General features: G+C 46.5%; 1 long non-coding RNA gene across 1 annotated transcript; it reads right to left on the bottom strand.

The window, feature by feature from the left end:
- Positions 1 to 2,508: 2,508 nt before the first annotated feature.
- Positions 2,509 to 6,290, bottom strand: LOC119979101. The gene is made up of 3 exons (XR_005463642.1): positions 6,213 to 6,290; positions 3,842 to 3,960; positions 2,509 to 2,676 (listed from the first exon to the last, which is right to left on the bottom strand). It is a non-coding gene; the product is annotated as an uncharacterized LOC119979101 (long non-coding RNA).
- Between the last annotated feature and the right edge of the window lie 17,031 nt (positions 6,291 to 23,321).

Genomic DNA, 23,321 nt, shown 5'->3' with positions numbered 1-23,321 from the left:
AATTCTCTCCCCTCATCTAGTGAGGCACTAAGGCAGACTTATCTCTGTTTCCATAGTTAGTTATTCTCAGAACAAGTCACCAGTCTGTCATCAGGGGCTTGAAGCTTGAGGGAGTCGCTCCACATTAAGAGTGGCTGGCCAGGAGCCCCCCTTACCGCCAGCTATCAGTGAGTTTGGAAGGATTTTACAGGTGGACACTCAATCTGTTTGGGTGAGTTATGAACACATCTTCCTTGGCCGTCAAGTCCTGGGGTGGGACCCGTACCCGGAACTTGGGTTTCAGAGGCAGGGACACGACCCATTTTGTCACAAGACCTTCCCTTAGGTCTGAACACTTCGATAAATAGATATTTGCCAATATATTCAATAATATCTCTAACTGATCTCAGGATCGTGAATATATAAGCGCATATTATGCACAACAGTGCAAATTAGGTGCTATTATCAACAATCTACAGTGAAGCTAATGCTGCTCCTGCTTGTAGCTACTCCTGTCTTGATATGTCACGGTGTGGAGATACCGGCGTTGGACTGGGGTGAGCACAGTAAGAAGTCTTACAACACCAGGTTAAAGTCCAACAGGTTTGTTTCAAATCACTCGCTTTCGGAGTGGAGCTCCTTCCTCAGGTGAATGGAGAGGTAGGTTCCGGAAACATTTATATAGACAAAGTCAAAGATGCAAGACGATACTTTGAATGCGAGCATTTGCAGGTAATTTAGTCTTTACAGAGCCAGAGATAGGGGTAACCCCAGGTTAAAGAGGTGTGAATTGTCTCAAGCCAGGAAAGTTGGTAGGATTTCGCAAACCCCAGCAATCCCACCATCTGATCCAATGACTGAACTGTACCCACAGCTGTTTGATGGAATTAATGAGCTTCTTCCATTAAGCAGCCACAAATGCAACGTGTATTGTTAAGTTTTTACACGTTTAGGTCATGCAACATGTTTTTTTTTTAAGAAACTAGAAATTTGAAATTAGCGCGGGCCCACCTTTGAGCCCAGACTCGCTATTGCAGAGACAAAACATGCCTTGAGAAAAAGGCCCAAAGCTTGACAGTGATTGGACTGTTGGACTCACCTGCATACTCCTGGTGAGCTCCTGAGAGGCTGGCAAATCTAAAGTCTGGCATCATAGTATCAGAAAAAAGTGGGCTGAGATAGAGAGAAACGCCTTCACATCAAGGGTTGTGGATTTCTGGAATTCTCTACCCCAGAGGATGCTCAAGGCCAAGATCAATAGATTGCTGACTACCAAGGGAATCAAAGGATAAAGTGGGAACGTAAACTGTAAAGGTTCAGTCACCAACTTGCTGAATGGTATAAGAAACTTGAGCAGCTATATTGTCCTCTCTTGCTCCTATGTGGGCGGCACGGCGGCACAGTGGTTAGCACTGTTGCTTCACAGCGCCAGGGTCCCAGATTCAATTCCTGCTTGGGTCACTGTCTGTGTGGAGTCTGCACGTTCTCCCCGTGTCTGCATGGGTTTCCTCCGGGTGCTCTCGTTTCCTCCCACAAGTCCTGAAAGACGTGCTTGTTAGGTGACTTGGGCATTCTGAATTCTCCCTCTGTGTACCCGAACAGGCGCCGGAATGTGGCGACTAGGGGCTTTACACAGTAACTTCATTGCAGTGTTGATGTAAGCCTACTTGTGACAGTGATAAAGATTACTATTATTATTTCTATTTCTGTATTCTTTTATATAATCACAACAAATCAAGTCCCTCCAGCCGTGTGTTTCCCAACGGCACACCGTTTGCTAGCAGCTGGATTCTCTATTCCTGCCGCTTGGTGATGGGATTTCCCTTTGAAGCCTCCCCACGGCATCCAAAAACCTGCAGCGGGGCCGCGTGGTCGGCGGGGAAAGGGAATCCCAATAGCAGGAGAATTCCGGCAGCTACTTACGCTGTCAATCTGAATCAATGCGTTCATTCCATTTGACAAGGCTCATTCCTGTCACGTCTCTCAATCCATTCCTGGATTCTCCCAAAAATCTGGACTGCTTGACGATCCACTCTACGATACAGTACCATGGAGCGTAAGCCAAATAAGAGTAACATTCTCTAACTTGTAATTAATATACTTTTTCAATCCTTTTATACCTTAGGTTCGCACTTTGTGACTTGAAGATCGATTTGTCAAGATATTGATTCGCGTAAAAGTCAAAGGCAGTGGGTTGTGAATTGACTCCTAAAAACAGTAGCTCTGGCTGCCCGGAATGCTGCACACACATGGAGGTCATTGTGTGTGGGAGGCAGGTTGATTAACAACTATAGCTCTTAACTGATAGCTGAGTAGCTGGAGGACTGATGCTCAAAAATGTTTATTGGCCATAATCTAGCGAGGACTCAGAGCCCAAACAGTTACTATTAATGAGCAGTCCCGTAAAAGGATTAAATAGGATACAAAACCTATGTTAATCATTTTTAATTACATCAGGATAAACATTAACATCATTGCTTAAAATTATCATCATGAATGGTTCTTTCTAAAATTCAATTTCTTGATATCGAAAATCATCGTCACAACTTAACATGGATCTCCGAGGACCATGGTTCGATCCCAGCCCTGGGTCACTGTCCATGTGGCATTTGCACATTCTCCCCGTGTCTGCGTGGGTCTCAGTCCCCACAACCCAAAGATGTGCGGGTTAGGTGGACTGGCAACGCTAAATTGCCCCTTAATTGGAAAAATAAAACAAAATCAAATTAGAACATAGAACAGTACAGCACAGAACAGGCCAGGCCCTTCGGCCCTCAATGTTGTGCCGAACAATGATCACCCTACTCAAACCCACGTAACCCGTATACCCATAACCCAACAATCCCCCCATTAACCTTACACTATGGGCAATTTAGCATGGCCAATCCACCTAACCCGCACATCTTTGGACTGTGGGAGGAAACCGGAGCACCCGGAGGAAACCCACGCACACACGGGGAGGACGTGCAGACTCCACACAGACAGTGACCCAGCCGGGAATCGAACCTGGGACCCTGGAGCTGTGAAGCATTGATGCTAACCACCATGCTACCGTGAGGCCCAAATGAAAGTCGCTTATTGTCACAAGTAGGGTTCAAATGAAGTTACTGTGAAAAGCCCCGAGTTGCCACATTCCGGCGCCTGTTCGGGGAGGCTGGAACAGGAATTGAACCGTGCTGCTGGCCTGCCTTGGTCTGCTTTCAAAGCCAGCGATTTAGCCCTGTGCTAAACAGCCCCAAATTAGCAAGGACTTTCTTTTTTCTAAACTGACTGCTGCTTACGATCATGATCTGTAATTGCAACATCAAGACAAATCTACTCAAGAATCCAGAATTTGAACAGTGATTCCAAACAGCAACTTCGTATGTTCTTGTATCATTTAAAAATTCCCCTGTTGATGTCGGACAGTTGTCCATGATTCTGGTGTTGTTTTATTGCAGAGTGTGTCAGCTATGAATCCTCTCCATCCCAAAGCAAAGACATTCACCGTGAATTGTACATTCAAGTCATACCACTACTTGGTGACTGACAGTTCCCAGTCTAAACAGAAACATTCTTTTTATTACAACACAGTATATCACGGTAACTGACAAGTCAACAGAATATATAATGGATTAGTCATATCAGAAATTACTTTGAGCTTTATTTATATCAATTCAATGAAGATTCCTGGTGTTGCATAACCTTATTGTTGGATATCGTGACGAGGAACTGCATGGAATAGCAACGTAATTCCGTGAGGAATTGGTGGATGGCTTGGGACCTCCAGAGTTCTCAATTGGAAAACTTTGGCTGAACTCAGCCTCAGCTGTGAATTTCCCAAATGGTGTAAATGAAAGAAAAACCTGCATTTATATCGCACCTTTCAAAGCTTCCAATGTGTCCCAATGTGCTAACGGGCAGCTAAGTATTTTTTGATAGAAGCACATTTCTGCGGATGCTAGAATCTGAAAAAATTCTGGCCAACAGTTCTGTCAGCATCTGTGGAGAGAAAAGGAGGTAACATTTCGAGTCTAGGTGACTTTTATGTTAAAGCTATATACTGTGGGGGGGGGGGGGGGGGGTGCGGTGTGCGTGGAGCGGTGGAGCTGGATAGAAGGTCAGTGATAGGTGGAGATTGACAAAAGATTTCATGGACAAAGGGGATGTAAATGGTGGACATTATGACTAAGAAGTGTGCTGATAATTAAGAGATCAGAATGTGCTAATGACTGATTAAAGGTGAGCTAAGTGTCAAAGGGCACCTAGGAACAGAGAACAGAGAAAAACAGATCGATGGTAGAAATGCAAATGGGGGGCAGCACAGTAGCACACTGGTTAGCACAGTTGCTTCGCAGCTCTCGGGTCCGAGGTTTGATTCCCGGCTTGGGTCGCTGCCTGTGCAGAGTCTGCACGTTCTCCCCGTGTCTGCGTGGGTTTCCTCCGGGTGCTCCGGTTTCCTCCCACAGTCCAAAGATGTGTAGGTTAGGTGGATTGGCCATGATAAATTGCCCCTAGTGTCCAAAAAATGTCATGTGGGGTTGCGGGGATAGGGTGGAGGTGTGGGATTAGGTAAGGTGCTCTTTCCAAGGCCGGTGCAGACTCGATGGGCCAAATGGTCTCCTTCTGCACTGTAAATTCTATGATTCTATGAAATTATGGAAATAAAAATGGGGTGAAGGTGGAGGAGAGAGTTCACAGTCTGAAGTTGGTGAACTCAATGTTAAGTCCGGAAGGCTGTTACTTGCCTAATCGGAAGATGAGGTGCTGTTCCTCCAGTTTGCGTTGGGCTTCACTGGAACATTGCAGCAGGCCAAGGACAGACATGTGGACGTGGGAGCAGGACGGTGAGTTGAAATGGCAGTGACAGGAAGGTCTGGGTCCTGCTTGCGGATGGACTGGAGGTGTTCTGTATAGCAGTCACCCAGTCTGCGTTTGGTCTTTCCAATGTCGAGTAGACCGCACTGGGAGCAGCGAATGCAATTGGCCAAATTAAATTCACCTGAGGAAGGAGCAGTGCTCCGAAAGCTAGTGATTTGAAACAAACCTGTTGGACTTTAACCTAGTGTAAAACTTCTTACTGTGCTCACCCCAGTCCAACGCCGGCATCTCCACATCACCTGAAAAGAATGTTTAGGTCTTTGGATGGTGAGCAGTGGGGAGGTAAATGGGCAGGTGTTACACCTTCTGCGACTCTCTCCTCCACCTTCAGCACATTTTTATTTCTATCAATTTATTTTCATTTCTTCCATCGATCTGCTTTTCCCTCACTCTTGTCAACCCTCCCCCCACCCCACCCCACTTGGGGCACCTGTTCCCTGGTCCAAGTTGCCCTTTGACACATGGCTCACCTTTGTTCTGCCCTTAACACATTCTGATCTCTTTACGTGCTTGTTAGTCATTATCTCCACCATTTACATTCCCTTTGTCTTTCCGCCCACAGAAGTATATTTTGAAGGCGTCACTGTTGCAATAGAAAAATAACATGGCCGGCAATTAGTGCAGTAAACCCCAACAAACAGCAACGTGCTAATGAACAGATAATCTGGTTTTATGATATTAACCCAGGGATGATTATAGGCTGGAATACCGGGAATAACTTCCCAACTTTTTCTCAAAGTTGTGCTGCGTGATCGCCGACATCCACTTGAGAGAGCCGACAGGGTCTCAGTTTAACAATCTCACCCAAAAGGACAGGGCCGTTCTCCCTCGGTAGCGGAGGGTCAAGCTAGATTGCCGCCCTCAAAATCTGGCGTGGGACGTGAACCCACAACCTCCTGACTCAGCGGCGAAAGTGCGACAAAATGAGCCGTGGCTGAAAACTAGGTCACATTGGCTGAGCTGTGAAGAGGAAAAGGAAACTTTGAGTGGGGTTTATCCCCGCACAGATCAATCAGATCAACAACTGAAGAACATCATCAATTTAAACAAAAAAGATTTTTTCAATTAAAGGGCAATTTAGCGTGGCTAATCCACCTAACCTGCACATCTTTGGGTTGTGGGGTGAGACCCACGCAGACATGGAGAGATTGTGCAAACTCCACACTGACAGTGACCCGGAGGCGGGATCACTATAGCCAGAGGCAGCATTGTTCATCTTCCCTAGCTGAGTAAGAGAGTATGGAAATTTAGTGGGGAATGAGGTTAAACATAGTTGAATCGATTTAGTGCGGTCACAGAATTGTTGACCAACTGCACGAGTATCTTCACTGTGAACACTGAGTCATGCAATAAATAATATTATTCCAACTCACCTCTCAACATAGGATACCTTGGCAACCATATCCTGTTGCATTTCAGAAACCACTGCATTATGCAGGTCGTCAGAGGAGTCCAAGTGTTATTGTAAGCTGTCTAGTTTCATATTTAATCCAGTAATCTTCTGGTTTCTGACCCAGGGAGGAAGTTGGCATCATCATTTAAAAATAGGGAGAAAATTTCTGCTCAGAGGCAAAGAACGGCTGCAATTAATTTTCCAGTATTATCATCTTTCACCTTAGCAGAACAATCTGTCTTGGGTTCAGTAAAAATGGTGGGAAGACTAATTAAGCTGTACATGATATTTCTCACTTGCCAGGTTTAGTTAAGTGTTTTGACTAAAATTTTGGAGAAAAAGTGTAATTGATTTAATGATGTTATGCTGCTTCAGCGATGAATCAAGTGAACAATAACTCTATAAGGACCACGCGGCACCTGGATTTACAACAACAACTTGCACCCAAAGTGCCCTTGAATTGGTTTTATCGGCAGGGCCGATTTGTTTCAATGTTCGGGCCCATTCATTTTTTTTTTTGCTTGGCCTGGACAGGTACCTTCCAGTTGCGATGTGTCCACACACAGCTGAGAATTAAAAAATTGAGGCATTGCCAGGCAAACATCGGTAAGCGAGAAAGGGATGTGGGTGAATGGGACCTGTACAAGACTTTTGTCCGGAGGTAACAAAGGCATAGATCAGCTGGGGGAGGGGAGGAGACCGATGTTGTTACGCAGAGGGAAGTGAGGGATTTATTGATGGAGCAGATATTGGGCGGACGCTCTTCTCTGGCTCAAATGTGCCACTAAAACATGTGAAGATCTGGGGCGGAATTCTCCGACCCCCCGCAGGGTCGGGGAATCGCCCGGGGCCTTCGTAAATCCCGCCCCCGCCGTGGCCAGAATTCTCCGCCACCCGGGAATCGGCGGGGGCGGGATTCGCACCGCGACGGTCGGCGGGCCCCCCGCGGCGATTCTCTGGCCCACGATGGGTCGAAGTCCCGCCGCTGTCAGGCCTCTCCCGCTGACATGGTTTAAACCACCTCTGGTGCCGCCGGGAGCAGGTGGCGTGAGCGGGCCCCGGGGTCCGGGGGGGGGGTGATCGGACCCCAGGGGGTGCCCCCACAGTCGCCTGGCCGGTGATCGGGGCCCACCGATCGGCGGGCGGGCCTGTGCCGTGGGGGCACTCTTTTTCTTCCGCCACCACCACAGACTCCACCATGGCGGAGGCTGAAGAGACCCCCTCCACCGCGCATGCGCCGGTGGTGACGTCAGCGGTCGCTGATGCTCCGGCACATGCGAGGACTCACGCCGACCGGGGAAGGCCTTTCGGCCAGCCCTGAGGCCGTTGGTGCCAGTCGGCGGAGCGGGAGCCACTCCGGCACGGGCCTAGCCCCTGAAGGTGCGGAGAATTCCGCACCTTTGGGGAAGCCCAACACCGGAGTGGTTCTCGCCACTCCATCACGCCGGGACGCCCCGCCCCGCCACGTAGGGGAGAACCCCGGCCGTGGTTCAGCTTCAGCTTGGCCAAAGAGGAAAATGGTGTTGGCGATAGGTGTAGACCGAGTGGCCTTCTGACGATGTGATGACGCAGCTTCAAAATAAGATATGTCGGGAGCACAGGCAGAGTACAAGCGTGACTAAACTACCCGTCGGGATAAGTTCTTGTTGTCAGTGTTTCGGGAACCCAGCACATTTACATGGTGTCAGGAGTTGGCAGTATGGCACAAGGACTTTGTTGCATTGACCCCCTCTCCTTTGATGGAAACATTGCAGAGAGTTTGGAACATTTCCAGAAGGAGTGGCATGTTTACCATGGGTGCTGTTTATTTGACACGTCAAAAAAAGGCGCAGGCTTACACCTTGTTAAAGTTAGCGGGCTCCTGAGGACGTCGGAAAATTTGACTCATTTGTTTTCCAGACGGTAGAGGAAAAAGGAGCAACAATAATTTAAACATTTTTAGAATATTTGTCTCCCGATAAAAACCACAATCCTCGACAGATATGCATTCAATTCAATGAACCAAAGAGCAGGCGAATCAATGCAACCATACACGGCCACCCTGAAAATCTCAGAAAAGAAATGTGCCTTCGGAACTGTCACTGATCAGCTCGTTGGGATTGAATAGTCTGTGGGATCCGCAGCTGTTATATTTCTTTGTTGCCACCAAGAAAAAAGGTATTGAGGCGCCCATACTCTGGATTCTTGTGAAACACGATGAGAGCTTTATTAAGAGGTGTTGCTCATACAGCCAAAGATGGTGAACAGACTGAAGCCCGTGGAAACACTCTGCTGTCATTACTACACATCATGTGATGCCTAACCAGCAGGAATGTATTCTCTGATATATAACACTCCTCCCCCTAAATTTTATTAATGTAGTGACAATGATGAACATTTACGTGATGGATACACTTCTGCATTATTTCTCTATATGTACACAATTCAATAAGACAGTCAAGTTGGTGGACATCTGTTCTGTTTTGGTAGAATTTGGCGTACTGACTCTTGGCTACTTGAGACCTTAGAAGTGTCCTCATTCCTTTCTGTAGATGGTATTGCTTGAGTATCTATTCCAGCATCTGCACTATCAGCATTGAACACTCCTCAGAAACAGTATCATATCTTTTGGGAATAGTCTCTGTTCTGAAGAATCGCTCTCTAGATTTTCTAGACTCTCTTGAGAAATCTCTGTGAACCCACTCTGTGAAGCAAATAGCTGATCAGCATTATGTCGCCAAACTCTTGCATCGTCCGTCTGTACAGTGTGTTATTGGACCTGTCTTTGCTAGGATCATAGTATTTCTCGTTGGTGGTGTAGCTCCTCGCTAATACTCTCTCTCCTTAGCTTTTTGGACTTTTGCTCCCTCCTGGCAATTTTTTTTGCTGTTGTCGTTTGACAATCTCTGAAGTATCAGCTGGAGTTAACAAATCAAACTGTGTTCATATTTTCCTCTTGAACAACAGCGTTGCCGGTGAACTGTTGTATGTAGTACAGTAAGATCGAACAATGTTTGGCTTAACGAGTTGACCTGCATAAACATTTCTGTTTGCATTATTTGAACTTAAGCAAACAAAAATGAGGGGAATTCCAGAAGAATGGCCAGACAGGAAGCAAAGTTTTAGTAGGGACAAAGGCATCGAAAGGTAGACGTGAGGGTGCGAATGAGAGAACAGTAGCTGCATAAATGTTCTGACAAATAAAAGTCCAAAGAGAACACATTTTGGAATTGAAAGTTGTGTTGGCAGTGACTTGGAGAGTTCTATCCAAGGGTAGACACTGAAGGAAGATGGGTTTGGAGAGATGGGAATAGAGAAGCCACATATATCTGGCAAAATGGAAATTTGGCGAGAAATATCCGTTCCACAATAAGCAGGACATATACAATCTGGCCAAGTACTATCCCGTCAGCCTACTTTCAATCCTCAAAAGATTGCGGCTGCCAGTGCTTCCTGGGATGTCCACTGCTTTCACAGTGTTCTATCCCAATCATAATTCCTCAGGTACTTAAGCAGTCTGTGCCTATATGCAACAAACCTTGGATAACATCTAGGCTTGAGCTGATAAATGGCAGGTAACATTCCTGTCCCACAAGTGCCAAGCAATGACCATATTCAACACAAAACAGTTTAAACACCTTCCCTTGATATTCAATTGCATTGCAATAGTCAAATTCCCCATCATCAGCATCCTAGGGGCGAGCAGGAACGGAACTGAACCAGCCGCATAAATATTGTGTCAGGCCAGAGACTGGGAACTCTATGTACTAATACATGTTGTCCCGAAATTAGTAAATCATTATTCATTCATCGTATTCATGTAACAATCATTAGAACCAAAGTACGAGGTAAAGAAAAATCTATTTTCTCACAGGAAATGGAGAGATGTTTCCTAAACATGCGGCAAAATCTGTATTACTAGCTCAGAGTGTTAGTTATAGGTGTCACTATCCATCCCATCCCACCCAAGCCAGTTAGGAATTTCAAACAAATGCAGCCCAGAGTTATGTGTCTCTCCTTTTTGTCCCTTAGGAATGGTTGAACAATTCCTTTGTTATGGACCATCACCAAGAGTTTCAAGAACTGGAGAAAACCCATTGGTTGATCTCAATCCCAAGTTTTTAAAAAATAAATTTAGAATACCCAATTCATTTTTTCCCAATTAAGGGGCAATTTAGCATGGCCAATCCACCTACCCTGCCCATCTTTGGGTTGTGGGAGCGAAACCCACGCAGACGTGGGAAGAATGTGCAAACTCCACTCGGACAGTGACCCAGGGTCGGGATTGAACCTGGGACCTTGGCGCTGAGAAGCAGCAGTGCTAACCACTGCGTCGCCATGCTGCCCTGTCAATCCAAAGTTCTCCAAGGCGGTCTTCAGGACACGCGACAGCTCAGAATTGCCGAGCAAAAACTCATAGCTAAGTTCCGCACGCATGAGTGTGGCCTCAACAGGGATCTTGGATTCATGTCGCATTACATCCACCCCCCACCATCTGGCCTGGACTTGCAAAATCCTACCAACTGTTCGGGCTTGAGACAATTTACACCTCTTTAACCTGTGATTATCCCTCTCCCTGGATCTGTAATGATTTGATTGCCTGCATTCCAAGCATTGTCCAGCATCTCTGACTTTGTCTATATAAATGATTCTGGAACATACCTCGCCATTCACCTGAGGAAGGAGCTGCGCTCCGAAAGCTCGTGTTTGAAACAAACCTGTTGGACTTTAACCTGGTGTTTTAAGACTTCTTACTGTGCTCACCCTAGTCCAACGCCGGCATCTCCACATCAATCCAAAGTTAAGCACAGCACATAGTTGAATTGCCATGGGAGTTCTCCTGATTGTCCGTTGTAACATTGGGAGAGTATGAGCTGAATCCTGGAGAATGTTTGCTGACAGCATTTTCGCAGGGATTCCGTTAGATCTTCCCATGAAATTGTGACAGGCACCCAGGAGAATCCACGTGGAAACGAATGACATGTATCTTTACATATCATTTCTGGAATACAAATTTAAACCTGTGACTGAATTGAGCTTGAATTCCACGCTTCGAGCTAACTTCATTTGCACACTGGATATTGTGAAAGGCTTGCGATGTCTCACTGCAAGATAATCAGATTCAATCCATCTATCATTGGGTTTCTGTATTTGTTGACTTGCCAGAACACAGTAATTGTAGTAAACTAATGGAAAATCTTCTCTATAATTACATCACCTCTTTGGGCGGCAGATACTGTTGTTCATAGGTTAGATAGATAAAGAAAATCGCTTATTGTTCCTAGTGGCCACATTCCGGCGCCTGTACGGGGAGGCTGGTACGAGAATTGAACCGTGCTGCTGACCTACCTTGGTCTGCTTTAAAAGCCAGCGATTTTAGCCCTGTGATAAACCAGCCCAGGTGATAGGACAGGTGATTCCTGGGACTTAATCAGTATTTGGAGGTGGGTCCAAGGAGCATACCATTGTTTGGAAAAGACTGGACACACAGAAGACTATCTTATTTGGCGTTAGCTATTTAGCTATTCATGGGCTCCTACAGGTTTGCTCCTGAACATATATTTGTACAGAGAGTGGAAATAAGAACATAGAACCAGGGACAAGAGTAGACAATTCCGCCCCTTGAGCCTGCCCCGCCATTGAAAACAATCATGGTTGGTTTAAAATCAGTCTTATCTCCACCTTCCTGCCCGCTCCCCATAACCCTTCATCCCACCATTGATCAATCTCCTCTTTAAGTCTGTTTAATGTTCCGGCATCCACTGCACCTGGGGTAGAGAATTCCAAAAGTGACAGTCGTTATTTATGCTTTAAATCTGTCACCCCTTAAACTCTTAACCTAAAACCATGTCCTCTTGTTCTAAATAAAAGCAAATTACTGCGGATGCTGGAATCTGAAACCAAAAGAGAAAATGCTGGAAAATCTCAGCAGATCTGGCAGCATCTGTAGGGAGAGAAAAGCGCTAACGTTTCAACTCCAGTTGAGTCATTGTCAAAGCTAAAAGGCACAGAAAGTGGGAGATATTTATGCTGTAGGGTGAGGGAATGAAAGATGAGTCATAGCCACAGAAACCAAGGGAAGAGAGTGCGAATGGTAGTCCCCAGAGAGAATAAAAGCTGTGAAAAGCCAAACGGCAGAGAAACTAAAAAAGAGGGTAAATTGTGGCAGATGTAGATGTGGGGGGAGGGGGGCATGGGTGGGAGAGAGGGGAAGGGGAAGCAAAGGGGAGAAAAGGTAAGGGAAGGGGAGATAAGATAGTGGGAATGAGTGGGGGAATATATATGAAGAAAGAAATGAAAGGTAAAAGACAGTTAAAATGAAATGGGATGAAAACAAAGGGGTCGAGGTGGGGTAGAGCTAATCATCTGAAGTTGTTGAATTCAAAGTTGGGACCGGAAGGCTGTAGTGTGCCTAACTGGAAGATGAGATGCTGTTTTTCCAGTTTGCGTTGAGCTTCACTGGAACATTGCAGCAGGCCAAGAACAGACATGGAACATAAAACAGGCCCTTCAGCCCTCGATGTTGTGCCAAGCATTGTCCGAAACCAAGGTCAAGCTATCCCACTCTCTGTCATTCTGGTGTGCTCAATGTGCCTATCCAATAATCGCTTGAAAGTTCCTAAAGTGTCCGACTCAACTATCACAGCAGGCAGTCCATTCCACACTCTAACCACTCTCTGAGTAAAGAACTTACCTCAGACATCGCTCCTATATCTCCCACCATGAACCCTATAGTTATGCCCCCTTGTAACAGCTACATGCACCCGAGGAAATAGTCTCTGAATGTCCACTCTATCTATCCCCCTCATCATCTCATAAACCTCTATTAAGTCGCCTCTCATCCTCCTTCGCTCCAATGAGAAAAGCCCTAGCTCCCTCAATCTTTCCTCATAAGACCTACCCTCCAACCCAGGCAGCATCCTGGTAAATCTCCTTTGCACCCTTTCCAATGCTTCCACATCCTTCCTATAATGAGGTCACCAGAGCTGCACACAATACTTCAAATGTGGTCTCACCAGGGTCCTGCAGCATAACCCACGGCTCTTAAACTCAAGCACCCTGTCAATAAACGCTAAACATGTAAATAAACATGTGGGCATGGGAGCAGGATCTTGTGTTAAAATGGCAAGCAACGGGAAGGTCAGTGTCCTGAATGCGCTCAGCAAAGCGGTCACCCAGTCTGCGTCTGGTCTCTCCGATATAGAGGAGACCACATTGGGAGCAGCGAATGCAATAGACCAGATTGAAAGAGGTGCAAGTGAAACACTGCTTAACCTGGAATGTTCTAGAATGTCCAACAAGGGGAAACATCCACTCTACATCCAGCCTGTCAATTCCCTTTAGCATCTTACATGCCTCAATTAGATCTCTCATTCTCCAAAACTCCAGCATTTATAAGTATAAACTGTTCAATCTCTCTTCGTAAAACAAGTCCTTCACCCCGGAATCAATAAATGAACCTTTTCCAAATCACCTCTGATGCATTTATATCGTTTCTTAAGCAAAGGGACCAGAATTGTGCCCCAAACTCCAGATTCAGTCTCATCAATGCTCTCTACAGTTGCAAAGGCTCTTCCTTACTTTTATCCTCTGTTCCATTAGCAATGAATGTCAAAAGTCCATTTTCCTTTCTTATTAATCCATATTTCTTTGTGTGATTCGCTCAGATGTCACAATGTTCTCAGTTTCTCTCTTGTAAGGCTGTTCGACCTGAATCCCAATTTTTATGTTTCAATCTCGACTCGTGGAACATTTATCACAAGATTTGTCTCATTATAACACACTTGACTTCCAGGATCCCGCAATAATGAGGGTGGTGTGCACTGTCTTAGGGCGCTTACTCCCACAGGAGCCGGCCAGCCTGAGATGAAGTCTTAATGGGCAATCCTGCTGAACAATTTCACAGCAGAGTGGCTCTACACTTCACAGACAATGACCTCCAAAGTAAGTTGCTCTTTTGTCTTTTTCTGTCAAGCCTCAGTCAATGAATCAAACCTTTTCAAAGGTTGAAATGTAATATTAAAACATTTTTTTGCAAAAATAGTGCAGAATTGTCTTGCTTTTGTCTTGGCAATATGATTTAAATTGTTTCCCAAATTAATGGCATATGGGGGTGGCACGCTGGCATGGCAGTTAGCCCTGCTGCATCACAGTGCCAGGGACCCGGGTTCAATTCCGGTCTTGGGTGACTGTTTCCAGTTTGCACTTTCTCACCGTGTCTGCGTGGGTTTCCTCCGGGTGCTCCGGTTTCCTCCCACAGTCCAAAGATGTGCCGATCCACGGGCAGGGGGGAGACTTTATTCGGGGCTGGGGGCACTGTGGGGGGTGGGGGGGTCCGGGGATTGGCGAGCCGGCCGATGGGGGTGGGGGGGGGCGCTATTTGATAGGCAGGGTCCGTGACCAGTCTCCGCCATGTAGCACTGCGAGGTCGTGCACCCGGCAATTCCCCAGGCTGGCATGCTAGCCCCCAGCCAAACGGAGGATCAGTGGCTGTTTTATGCCATTTGTTCTGGCGTAAAATGCCACCGTTCCCATGACGGCGTGGGGGTCATAGACCCAGAATCGGAGAATCTAGCCCAATGTCTTTAACTTTGTAACTGATAGGCAAGCCAATTAAATCGTGGGCCTGAATTTTCAGCCTGGCTATGAAATCCGCTCCCATCCATGATTAGCTCCTGAAGTCACGTTCACGTTGACTGTTCAATTCACTGCCCGTGAGCTTGAAATGCGCTGAGAGAGGCTCAGCGTTGCCGGTGGGGCCGGGACGAAAGCAGGCACCGGCAACAGGAAGAGGGAAGGTGTGGGCTTTAAATCCAGCCCCCTGAAGCATGGAGGTCTCGCCGCGAGCTTCAGGGGGCTGGTTTTGGATATTGAAATTGCTTGTCCCATTATTTGATTTAGAGTGTTGTTACTGTGTCCAGGACGGCACCGGTTCCTGGAGCCCACGACAGGCTTGGTGGAAATGCCCTGAGCCAGACTGGATGCGGGAAAGCAAGAGGAGTTAGGGTTAGGGTTAGGGTTAGGCTGGGGTGGCAGGACTGGTCAGTGGCCACGACACAGTTCACAGACCATAGAGCCAGTGTTGGGAAAAGGTTAATGTCCTCCTGAGCTTTGCCAGGGTGAGACCTGATTCCAGCTGGAATCTTGGATAGGTGTCTTTCTGAGTGGCAACGTTTATAGGTGGTCAAGGGTGCGAAATTTAGAGCGCAGTGTGGCACATAATCATTTAATGTCCCAGCATGCTGAGCGGTTCTAATGAAAGCACTTTTTCCCTTACCGAGGAACCAGAATGCTCAGGATTGAGGATGGACAAACCAGGGGATCCCAAAACCTTCCGGTAATGAGTCAGGCAGAGGAGTAAACACTGGAAATGGCCTGCGAGTGTGCAGTCAGGTCCAAGGGTCACAGAGAGGCAGGGGTGTCCGATGAGGGTAAGAGTCCAGTGGGCAGGAAAGTGATTGGTGGACGGTATGAGAGATGTCAGGCAGTGATTGTAAAATCCAGCGCCTCGTCCATTCAGACGTTTCTGCTCGGCCAGGTGTCCATTCTGAGTAGCAAATGGGCCGGACAATCGCTCCCAGATGGGGCCGACACAAGCAACCAGTGGAGGGCCAACAAACTCATAATGGCCACCTTGGCATCAGAGTCGGCAGGCCGCAGGCATTCAGGCATCGTAACGATGTTCGATCTGGCATTTTTGCTTCCCGCCTCAGATCATCATCATGACCCCAAGATGACCCTGAGCCCCACCCGCCCCTTGATCTCTGATGATCAGTTGCCAGATGCACCCGCCATGTGGCATCTTCCCTCTGCACCATGTACCAGTGCAGACAGGCCCTTTGGTCAGGAATGTATATCAGAACAAATGGTAGTGTGTAGCTGTTAAGGATGAGACACTCACCTGAGGAGCTGGCAGTGACAGAGAGTCCCCAGGGTGCTGGCAGCCAGCAGACTGCTGGAGACCAGGATGATGCTGAGGCCGAAGCTGATGATAAACCTCTGGAGTCATCCATCAGGTGACAGATGCTGAATGTCCAGCAGGATGCACGGGACAATCAGGCAGAGATTCTTGCGGATCTGTGTTCCATGGTTGTTGCCATGGAGGAGTCCATGTGGAGTGTGAGCACTGCATTGGCCCCAACCTCTGCACTCACAGCACTCTCCTTAGAGAGAGTGGCAATTCTCATGGAGAATTAGCTCCAGAAACTCAGTCAAGGCTTTCTCAGGTTGCATTCAGACCTGCAAGCCCAAACAGTGGCATTTAATAATTCTGCTTGCTCCAGAAATCATCTGGGGACCTCCACAACGTTTTGTAGATGTCCTTGTGTTTGAAGCAGGGATTCCCATTGCTGAGCCCAATACTGTTGCCACTTGCCATCGAGCTTAGCATTGAGGTCACTGACCAATAGCTTGATGTTACTGCTGGATGCCTTGTCCAGAGCACTTCTCAGTTGGTGGTAGAAGTAACCTTTCTCCTCCTTGGCGTCTTCCTCCGGTGTGTAAATTAGCATCACAGTGACCTTAGTGTGCCTCATGTTAAATCTGGTGGTGATGATAGTGGCTTCCACCCAACTGATCGTGTTGAGCATCTGTTGAGTATGAACCAACTCCATGGGTTTGATGTTCTTTTTGTCGGGAATCAGGCAAAATGAAGGTACCAGAGATTCATTAGCTTTCTGTAATTTGGTCAAATCTCCAATTTTACAGATTCATCACTTGAATTGGTTTTTTAAAATGTTGCAACATGAATTCACAGATTGATCAGCAGGGTCATAGGTTACAAAGTTAGGTAAGCACGCCAGATTTAAACTTTGGCGCAGGTAGCCACAAATAGAGAACTCCTGGGCTCCGCTAACAATACTCCAGCACAAGACCCACCTTTGGACGAGTTTAGCGATGCGATTAGGAATTAATGATATTTCCGACTTCACACCGCATTGCACATTGAGGAATTGTGCAGCATCACACGATTAATCGCAATTTTGATCACTAAAATTTAGCTCAAATGCTCGGAGAGTGGATTGCATTCATGAATGAATCTACTTTGGCCAAAGGCTACAGTGATGTCTCTGTGCATGAGGCCAACGTAAACATGTTTTCTTTAACTCTATTGCAGAAATTGCTTCTGCAGCCCTCAAGGGGTTAAGAAAGCCAAGACTGTCAGAAGGAATGGAACAGTTAAAGCAAAAACAAATTTGTCCTCACGGGCCTGTGCTTAATAGAACCATATTATTAACAACAAAGCCCCCCTTCAAACACATATGTCTACTATTTTCATGATTTATATTCGGTTCCCTGGGAACAGGAGGAAACTGATATTGTAGAACAAGAACTTTTCGTGGTGTAAAAATATCTGCTTTTTTTCCACCGAATCTTCCACTATCATGAATATTTTTAGATTGCATAAACAATCTTATGAATAGAAAGCCAGAAACTGCAACTTGTTGGGGAAAGAAAAACAAGTACTCATCTCGTGTCTATCCATGCCACAAACATTCAAGGGGTTTTAGTCCGTAACATACCCAGAACTTAGTGTAGAAAAAGGTACATTTCTGGTTTTCTGGTCTGGCTGATTTCCAGCTGATCTGAGCTTGAGGCTAAGGAGAGAAGCATATGAAAATAAAATGTTCCATTTCGGATGAGGCTGAGGAACGTTTATGCTCGCGAGTACGCCTAACAGGGGGGGGGGGAATTAATGAATGGTGGATGGGGGAAGGGTAAACTACTTAAAGGCTGGCGTGGGATTTCTTCTCGAGCTCAGTAATATCAGTTGCTTATGTAGAGCTTCCCAGGCCAAAGTTGACTCGCACTATCTCCATTGAGTCATGTCACAACAACAGGCCATGGCCCCTTGTGATCTGAATGAGATACTTGTGACATTTTCGTGCACTGTTCAAATCTTTTCTGATGGTGGATTGAAGAAATGCTTTTTAAGAAGAAACCAACTGAGCGGCACGGTGGCACAGTGGTTAGCACTGTTGCCTCACGGCGCCGAGGACCCTAGTTCGATGCTGGCCCCGGGTCACTGTCCGTGTGAAGTTTGCACATTCTCCTGCGTGGGTTTCCTCTGGAATTTCCCTCTAGTGTCCAAAAAGGTTATGTGGGATGACTGGGCTGTGGGGATGGGGTGGGGTTGTGGGCCTAGGTAGGGTGGTCTTTCAGAGGGTCACTGCAGACTTGAAGGGCCTCTATCTGCACTGTAGGGGTTTTATGATTATACACCAAAAATACGGTACTCAGCACGGAGCAGTCAGAGGAACAATCCCGGCTGGTTCATGTCAGCCTCTATTATGTATTATTATGCAAAATAATGAACATGCTATCTTTGTCACATCGGTTGGTTGTCATTCTCATCTCGGACACAACAATTCTCCTCCACCCATCTGTATCATTCTTCCGAGTACAGCAAATGCTGCCCTTGCCGCTTTCCTTTTCAAAACCTGATTGACTATTTTGTATTTATTAATTAAAAGGATGTGGATGTCACTGGCTGGGTCAGCATTTATTGCCTACCCCTAGTTGTCCTTGAGAAGGTGGTGGGAAGCTGCCTTCTTGAACTGCTGCTGTCCGCGTGGTATAGGTACATCCACAGTGCTGTTAGGGAGTGAGCTCCAAGATTTTGACCCAGCGACAGCGACGTAGAAGGAACGGTGATATGTTTCCAAGACAGGATGGGGAGTGACTTGGAGCGGGATGTGTAGGCGGTAATGTTCCCATGTGTGTGCTGCCTTTGTTTTTCTAGATGGTGGTGGTTGTGGGTTTGGAAGGTGCTGTCTAAGGAGCTTTGGTGAGTTCCTGCAGTGCATCTTGTAGATGGTACCCACGGCTGCCATTGTGAATGGGTGGTGGAGGGTTTGAATGTTAGTGGAAGGGGAAGCTATAAAGCCGGCTGTTTTGTCCTGGATGGTATCAGGCTTCTTGAGTGTTGTTGGTGCTGCACTCATCCAGGCAACTGGAGAGTATTCCATTACACTCCTAACTTGTGCCTTGTAGAAATATAGAAAATAGGAGCAGGAGGAGGCCATTTGGCCCTTCGAACCTGCTTCACCATTCATTATGATCACGGCTGATCCATTCAGTAACCTGTTTCCCCCAATATACTTTTATCCCTTTAGCCCCAAACCAATATCTAACTCTTTCTTGAAAAGATAAAACATTTTGGCCCTCATATTCATTTTGTGGTCGAGAATTCCATAGGCTCACCATTCTGGGTGAAGAAATTTCTCCTCAGCTCAGTCCTCAGTCGTTTGCCCCATAACTTGCGGCCCCAAGTTCTGGACGCCCCCACCATCAGAATATCCTTCCTGCCCCTACCCGTACCCCGTCTAGTCCTGTTAGAATTTTATAGGTTTCAGTGAGATCCCCCCTCATTCTTCTAAACTTAGTTCAATATAATCCAAACTGACTCAATCTCTCCTCATACGTCAGTCCCGCCATCCCAGGAATCAGTCTGATAAACATTCCCTGCAGTCCCTCTGCCAAGTTGAATTTAAAAAAGGAAAAAACTTGCATTTATTTTGTTACTTTTATTGACAGGGCAGCCTGTCTTTAGGTGAACGTGATGACTAATTTCCACACAACAAAATCTCGCACAACTTCAATGAGTTAAATGAGCAGAATCTGCTTTGGTTGTGTCAGCTGAGTGATAAATGTCGGTCGTGACACTTGGAGTCCTCCCTTTCTCTTTCTCGAGTAGGAGCATTGAATCATTTATCTCCTTTTTCAAGCCATTATCAAATTCCTTTTTAACAGAATCTTTAGGTTTCAGTTCAATAGAAGATCATTCCACATTGTCGCAATAGTGTTCTGTGTTTAGAATCCGAACCTTTAATTATTTTCATGATTGCCTTAAATTGGGCAGCACGGTGGCGTAGTGGTTAGCATTGCTGCCTCACGGCGTCGAGGTCCCAGGTTCGATCCCGGCTCTGGGTCACTGTCCGTGTGGAGTTTGAACATTCTCCCCGTGTCTGCGTGGGTTTCGCCCCCACAATCCAAAAATGTGCAGAGTAGGTGGATTGGCCACGCTAAATTGCCCCTTAATTGGAAAAAATAATTGGGTAATCTAAATTTCTAAAAAAAAAATGATTGCCTTAAATTTCTGCCTCTTATTAATGCCTGGCAGATCAGTGGAAGCAATCTACTGACATTTACCTTTGTAATCCCCCAGGTCTGTATCTGGTACCTCTTCACATCCTGAGCTCCAGTGAAGACAGCTCTGAATTCTCAAATCTCTTCACAGCTGTAAACTCTCATCCCTGGTGAGTCTATCTCGTCACTGCGCAGTCCTTTTGGTAGAGTGGGTGGGAATGCTGTGCTTGTGATATGTGACAAAAAATTAGCAATGGCTTTGAGCTCAAACACCTGGAGCAAGTACAGTTAACGTAATTCCAAGATAGCAGATGATAGAAACCTGAAGCAGGGGCAGAAAATGCTGAAAATGTACAGGAGGCCCACCCAGTTGAATAAAAGAACAGAAAATTTAAAGTTCTGCCTGCAACACCCTTCCATTTCAAGCAATGCTAACTTAATAAAGTAGGCCTGACATTTGATTTGTCACACTCCTCCACTGGGGGATTAATACCTCATTGTATTTGGAAGGTACGTGGGTTAACGTGTAAACTATTCCTCTGGTTGAGAAGCGTGAAAAAAACTAAAAGATTTATTTTATCCTCAAACTGCTGTCACTCCAAAACCAGGTCACAATGATCAAATCTAGTCGACAGGGTAATTTAAAATTGTTCGCTGTCATTCCAAAGTAAGTTTTTGCGATTGATTTCTCAGGATGCAGGCAGAACTGACATATCGGAAAGTCAGAGTCAATCCAATTGGATGGCAGGACAGCGAAACACATGCTACTCCGCTGTTTACATTATGCATCCGCAAGGTGAATCTCATGGCGGGGCGGGTCGAAGTCATGTGCCGCACTGTTACCCTTTGGGGTTGAAGGTGCTGGCACTATGTTTAATTGGCACTCAGACAGTCATTCAGTCAACACAGGTCAGGAGATCCACAACACCCTCCAGAGTCCTGGTGACCATGGCTCATACTGGAGTCACTCGCAAAAGCGACTAACTGCATTCCGGGTCATATGAAGCCACCCTCAGCATTACCTTTAAGTCAGATAAGACTCTAGGGGCAGCACAGTAGGTAGCACTGCTGCCTCACAGTGCCAGGGACACCAGAGTTCAATTCCGGCCTTGGATTACTTTCGGAACGGAGCTTGTACGTTGTCTCCGTATCCGCGGGCGTTTCCTCCGGGTGCTCCGTTTTCCTCCCACAGTCCAAAATTGTCCAGGTTAGGTGGATTGGCCATGCTAAATTGCCCTTTAAGTGTCCAAAGATGTGCAGATTAGGTGGGGTTAGAATGGGGGATGGGGCTGGAGTAGTGTGCTCTTTCATAGGGTCGGTGCACTATAGGAATTCTATGGATTCTATTCTATAAGAACGCCACGTGTAATACAGTCACTGTTAGGCCAATTCAGGGGACCTTGTTCATCAACATCTTGACCTTCTAGACACCTTGCTATCTCTTGCCATTCAGTCCCTTGCTCCCCCCGAGCACCTTGTCGACCGGCGATGAGCCCCTCCTTCTCCTCATTAGGATGAGAGCCGTTAGCAAGGCAGGGTTTCGTGCAGTCTGCATAACCAATACCCCATTGGATCTGTGAATGAAATTAAGTGATAAATTTAGAGCGCGTATTCTTTACAGGTTTCCCTTCATCTCAGTCATTAGACCCATGCTAAGTCCATCAGCTGGCCTCTGTCTAGGCATGGTGGCCCAATCCTTTCAGGTGAAGGACATCCTGGAGGACCATAGATGGGTGTTACTTCCATCCATACATAGCTGCACACGAAGACATTGCTCTTCGCCCAGGGTGATGAGATTCATGTGGGACAGCCTTTGTCTGGCAATATTCTGCTTGTCTCTATCATCTTCAGAACTCATTTAAGACCATAAAATCATAAGATATAGGAGTAGAATAGACCATTTGGCTCATTGAGTCTGCTCCACCATTCAATCCTGGCTGCTATGTTCTTCATCCCCATAACCCCTGATCTCCATATTAATCAAGAACCAGATCTGTGCTTGAGGTGCTGGTACCTGCAGGACTACAGGCCAAGAGCTGGAAGGTGGAGTTAGACAGAATAGTTCTTTCTTAGAACATAAGGACTAGGAGCAGGAACAAACAATTTAGCCTCTCAAGCCTTCTCCACCATTCAATACGATCATGGCTGATCTCATCATGGCCTCAACTCCACCATCCTGCCCATTCTCCGTAACTTTTCAACCCATTACTAATTAAAAATCTCTCTAACTCCTCCTTAAATTTACTCATTGTCCCAGCATTCATCGTACTCTGGGGTAGCGAATTCCACAGATTCACAACCCTTTTACATAGAATTTACAGTGCGGAAGGAGGCCATTCGGCCCATCAAGTCTGCACCGGCTCCTGGAAAGAGCACCCTACCCAAGGTTAACGCCTCCACCCTATCCCGATAACCCAGTAACCCCACCCAACACTAAGGGCAATTTTGGACACTAAGGGCAATTTATCATGGCCAATCCACCTAACCTGCACATCTTTGGACTGTGGGAGGAAACTGGAGCACCCGGAGGAAACCCACGCACACACGGGGAGGATGTGCAGACTCCGCACAGACAGTGACCCAAACCGGAATCGAACCTGGGACCCTGGAGCTGCGAAGCGATTGTGCTATCCACAATGCTACCATGCTGCCCCATGGCAGAAGTAGTTTCGCCTCATCTCAGTTTCAAATTTGCTACCTGAGGCTATGACCTCTCCTTCTAGAATGCCCCACAAGAGGAAGCATCCATTCCACGTCTATTTTATCCGTATCTTTCATCATCTTATATACAATTTGATCTCCCCTCATTCTTCTAAATTTGAGAGAGTTTAGGCCTAAACTGCTCAATGTATCTTCATAAGAGAAACCCCTCATCTCTGGAATCAACCTAGTGAACCTCCTCTGAACTGCCTCCAATGCCACAAACATCTTTCCTCAAATAAGGGGAACAAAACTGTGCCCAATACTCCAGGTGCGGCCTCACCAATGCCTTGTACAGTACGAACAAAGGTTCCTTACCTTT

The sequence above is a fragment of the Scyliorhinus canicula genome, chromosome 15, assembly GCF_902713615.1.
Source record: "Scyliorhinus canicula chromosome 15, sScyCan1.1, whole genome shotgun sequence".
Classification (NCBI taxonomy): Eukaryota; Metazoa; Chordata; class Chondrichthyes; order Carcharhiniformes; family Scyliorhinidae; genus Scyliorhinus; species Scyliorhinus canicula.
The sequence above is the reverse complement of the archived record's forward strand: the minus strand, read 5'-3'. Positions and strand labels throughout refer to the sequence as shown.